Source organism: Arachis ipaensis, chromosome B05 (genome assembly GCF_000816755.2).
Source record: "Arachis ipaensis cultivar K30076 chromosome B05, Araip1.1, whole genome shotgun sequence".
In the NCBI taxonomy this organism is placed as follows: Eukaryota; Viridiplantae; Streptophyta; class Magnoliopsida; order Fabales; family Fabaceae; genus Arachis; species Arachis ipaensis.
In genome coordinates this window covers 32,889,361-32,894,649 of record NC_029789.2, presented here as the reverse complement: position 1 = coordinate 32,894,649, position 5,289 = coordinate 32,889,361, and the positions used below count along the sequence as shown (strand labels likewise).

Genomic DNA, 5,289 nt, shown 5'->3' with positions numbered 1-5,289 from the left:
TTTGTAAGTAATAAAATTTTTTTATATTTGATAAATGACTTACTCATTTGATCTGAATTTCTATAGCAATATTTAAATAAATACTTAGAAGGTGCACAAATAATAAAAAAATCTTATGTCCTAAGCTATTCAAGATGTGATGTTAATGGTTTGACGAAACAGAAAAGAGAAGAAGAATGAAAGTTGAGAGAAGAAAAAAAATTGGTTATTCTCATTTGAAAATTTTAAAGAATGAAAACAGAAAGTTAAAAAAAAATATTTTGTGGTTAATCTTATATACTACCTATGTATTCCTATTATAATTAATTACCATCAGCATTTAAACTAATAAAAATAATAACCTAGGTAACAAATAAATTTGATCTCTAAATTTTTCTTTTTATTTAAAAAAAAAAAAGAATACTCTATATATTTACTAGTATTATNGGTATAATTATATTCTATTATAAAATAAATAAATAAGGAAGAGAAAATAAATATAAAATAAAAAAGTGTAAATAGAAGATTCTACACTACAAAAAAAAGTTAAAATGACGGTTTTTTAAGGTAATTACGGCGGTTACAATCGCCATTATTATCAAAAATGGCGCTCCCAAGAAACGCTAAAATTCTGGGCGCCATTCTGGTTATTACAGCAGTTTTCTGAAAACCGCCATAATAACCAGTGGATAATACGGCGGTTTTTTGGCGGTTAAAATGGCGGTTTTAACCACCATTTTAACCAAATAAAACGGCGATTTTGTTGTTGTTTAAAATGACGGTTTGTAACCGCCGTTTTTACTAGGATTTAATGGCACCCTTCTCGTTTAAAATGGCATTTCTAACCGCCGTTTTTACTTGGGATTAATGGCATCCTTTTCGTTTAAAATGGCGTTTCTAACCGCTGTTTTTACCAGGGTTTAATGGCATCCTTTTCGTTTAAAATGGCATTTCTAACCGCCATTTTTACCTGGGTTTAATGGCACCCTTTTCGTTTAAAATGGCGTTTCTTACTGCCCTTTTTACCAGGGTTTGATGGCATACTTTTCGTTTAAAATGGTGAATTTTAGCCGTCGTTTTTATCTAAGTATGATGGCAATTTTTTACTTTTTAAAATGAGATCAAAACTACCTATTTAAAGCGACATTTTTAGAACTCAAACTTTAAAATCTCATAATAACCAAGAAGGCATAACCTTAAATCAAATATCATAACAAGATTTTTAATTCATACATGGTCTTCGAAAATCAAAAATCATAATCCAAAAACAAAGTATCTAAGATAACATTTTTCAATAATTTGTCTTAACATATATCTATAATACTTAATACATGAAATCTTTATCATGCAAGATCATGCTTCTTTGTTGCTCACTCCAGAAGACCAACTTCCTAACTCTCTTGGTGATGGAATCTCACTCTCTTGATCCAATCCCTACAACAAAAATATAATTATGAGTACAATAAAAAATGATAGAAATATGAATATAAAACTATTAATCTGAAATTATTTAATGAACAAAGTTAAAGCTAGCTTCCAAAGTCAAATTTTAAAATTAATATGAAATTATTTAATGAACAAAAATTCTGACACTCTTATGGCCTGGTGATAAACCACTATTTTATGGTTTATATTGTGTTTAATTGTGTGGTTTTATCATGATCCTTACCCACTTATTCATTAAATTAGCATGCATTTAGCTTTTCTTCCTGAATTTATTACATGTTTGAAAACTGCTTCCTAGAGACTTTAATTATTTATTTTTAATTCTCCTTTATTCCATTCGATGCCGTGATCTGTGTGTTAAGTGTTTCAGACTTTATAGGGCATGAATGAGTTGGAGATTGGAAAGGAAGCTAGCAAAAATGGAAGAAACACAAGAATTTGAGGAGATAACCAGCGAGAAGTGACGCGGTCGCATGGCTCACGCGATCGCGCGAAGGAGAGCAAATCGCAGTGACGCGACCGCATGGCTCACGCGGCCGCGCGAATTGGAAAAGTTCTGGCGACGCGGTAGCGTGGACGACGCGAACGCGTGGCGAGGAAAAGCGCGAATGACGCGTCCGCATGGATGACGCGATCGCGTGACATGTGCGATCTGCATAATCTGCAGAATTTGTTGGGGGCGATTTTGGGCCCTATTTCGACCCAGTTTTTGGCCCGGAACAGTAGACTAGAGTCAGAGAACATGCAGAAACAATTAACACATTCATTCAGAGACAGTTTCAGATCTAATTTTACTCTCTTAGGTTTTTCTCTCTAGGTTTTAGAATTTTAATTTTCAATTGGTCTTAGCATTGGAACATTGAGAAGAATTATTTCCTCATCAAGACTTCATCATTCTAGTTTGTTTTCTTAACTTGGTTTCATTCTTCCATGTTCCCTGTTTTGTTCAATTTTGTTATTTGAATACTTTTATGATTAATTAATGCAAGGACTATTTCTTTTTAATTCAATTTCAATTCCAATAATCATGTCTTCTTTTAATTCCCTTTCATGTGCTATGGATTCTTTATTTACAATGCGTGAGTAGTTTTCTTACTTGATGGGGTGTTGATTAAAAGGAATTCTTGAGTTGGAAGGATTGAAAGAAAAATTTGTTATTGGGTTAAATGTTGGATTGCTATCCTGTCACCAATGCCAATCCCTTTGAACTAAGTGGGTTGCAACTTGTGAACAGATCTGGCATTCCAGCTTGTTTGACTTTCCCTTACTTAGTAAAGGATAACCAAACAGAACAACGATTAATTATAAATTAATCTTACATTCACTCCACCAATAATAGAAATTCCAACCAATCAACTCCCAGTCAAGGCTCTTATTCATATTATTTAACTTTCCTCAATTTACATCCCAATTTACTTAGCTCAACTTCTTGGAACATCTGATTAATAAGATAGCACACTTTTCTGCAACTCGTTGGGAGACGACCTGGGACTTAAAACTCCTAGTAATTTTTAATTTAATTCTCTGTGACATATTTCTAAATTGATAGGTAGATTTTTGGTGAGTTAAGAACTATACTTGCAACGTAACCATTTTAATAATTTTTAATTCACCAGCTTCTGCGTCTCATCAATTTTTGGCGCCGTTGCCGGGGAGTTGCAATAGAGTGCTAATTTTATAAATTAGAATTTATTTATTTGCATTTTATTTTATTTTGCTACTATGAGCTGCATGTTTCTTTCGTCAAATGACGCGTTCACTTCCTGATCCGCGCTTGCTAATATTCGATCCCGAAATTGAAAGGACAATTTCACGAATAAGGCGAGAACAGCGTCGGTTAGCCCGCTCTGAGGGCGGATCTGAAAGTGAATCTGAGGAAGAAACCAGCCCCCGTTCTACTGATTTGGTTGTTTTAAGTTTCTGGAGAAATTCTTTCCATCTGAAGTTACTGATAAGCTAAGGAAGGATATCTCCACAATTGTTCAGGATGACAATGAGACTCTCTTTGAATACTGGGAGCACTTCAATAATCTTCTGGAAGCATGCCCCCACCACATGATTGACAAGATCGTGCTACTCAGCTATGTTACACAGGGTATGAAGCCCCAAGATAAGACCATACTGGAAAGTGCCAGCAATGGGTCTATGAAGAAGTACAAGACCACTGATGAAGCTTGGCAATTGATCAGTGATTTAGATGAATCCACTAGGAACCATAGACAAAAGCAAGGCCGTTCAAAAGCTGTTGCAGAAGTATCTTCTAGCAGAGAGACTGCTGCTCTAACTCAAAGCATCTGTGAAATAACCAACTTACTGAAGCAAATACAGTTGAATCAACAAGCTCAGCAAGCTCAACCTCCACCACAGCAAAACCAACAACTAGTCCCACAAAGAATTTGCAAAATCTGTGCTGATTATAGCCATTACATTGATGCATGCCCACAGCTCCAACAAGAAGACAACATGGTAGCATCCACTCACAACTTCTATGACCGTCCCAACCAAGGGTACAATCAAGGTGAAAATAATAACCATGGATGGCAGGACAATTCAAACCAGAATTAGAGGAACAACAATAACAGAGGAGGCAGAGATAATCAGGGAAATCAGAGGTGGAACAATAACAACAATAGGCAGCAAAATCAACATTACAGAGCACCTCACCTGAGGCAGAACCAAGGACCACAGAACAATCAGCAGCAGACCTCTCAAAAAATGTAGTGATCCAGGTCCTTGCATAGTTAGTTGTACTATTGGTGGTGTAGTAATTTATGATTGCATGTGTGATTTAGGAGCATGTGTCAGTATAATGCCTTTGTCTATATATGATGTTTTGAGGCTCCATCCCTTAAAAAGGTCGGCAGCTCGTTTTGTGTTAGCAGATAAAAGCATTATTACAGTGGCTAGAGTTGCTGAAGATGTTTTGGTGAACATTAAAGGGCTCACATTTTCCACTGATTTTTATATCTTGGAGATGCCCCACAATGATTCAGACAAGCCATCATCAATCCTAGTTGGAAGACCATTCCTGAAGACATCAAAATTCAAATTGGATGCTTTTTCAGGAACATACTCCTTTGAAATAGATGGCTGCATAGTAATCTTCAATCTGAATGGAGTCATTAACAATCCCCCAGAAGATCATTCTATCTTCTAGTGTGATGTCATAGACAAAAGTGTGGCTGAAATTCAAGAAGAAGAGTTTGAAGAGAGGCACACTGGACAAGGTCCCAGTGTGGGGACCCTCTTAACTGACAGTGAGGGCACTTCGCCCTTTTACAAGCCCCAGATAATCCAGAGCCTGCCCATGATCAAAAGTTAGAATTAAAACCTCTCCCTCCACATCTCAAATATGCTTATCTTGAGGATGAGCAGAAGCTTTCGGTTATTATTGCAAGGGAACTGACTTCTCAACAAGAAGAGCAGTTACTTGATGTACTGAGGAAGCATAAGAAGGCAATTGGGTGGAGTTTGGCAGACATAGTGGGAATCAACCCTCAAGTATGTGAGCATAGAATATTTCTAGAAGAGGGAGCAAGACCTGTCCGTCAACCCCAGAGAAGATTGAATCCCACCATCTTGGAAGTTGTCAAAAAGGAAGTGACCAGACTATTGGAAGCAGGTATCATATATCCCATTTTAGACAGTGAATGGGTAAGCCCAGTACAAGTGGTGCCCAAGAAATCTGGAGTCACTACAGTGAAGAGTGAGCATGGAGAGCTCATAGCAACTAGAGTTCAGAATGCTTGGAGAGTCTGCATTGATTACAGGCGTCTCAACTAAGCTACCCATAAGGATCACTACCCACTTCCATTCATTGATCAAATGCTGGATTGTCTGTCAGGTAAATCACATTATTGCTTT

At 36.5% G+C, this 5,289-nt stretch overlaps 1 long non-coding RNA gene across 6 annotated transcripts in view; it reads right to left on the bottom strand.

The window, feature by feature from the left end:
• LOC107643418 overlaps window positions 1,567–5,289 on the bottom strand; it is a 16,453-nt gene continuing 12,730 nt past the window's right edge. For all 6 annotated transcript variants that reach the window (XR_001620850.2, XR_002362733.1, XR_001620848.2 and 3 more), the window contains one exon: window positions 1,567–1,581. This is a non-coding gene — a long non-coding RNA (uncharacterized LOC107643418). The remainder of the gene's footprint in view (window positions 1,582–5,289) is intronic.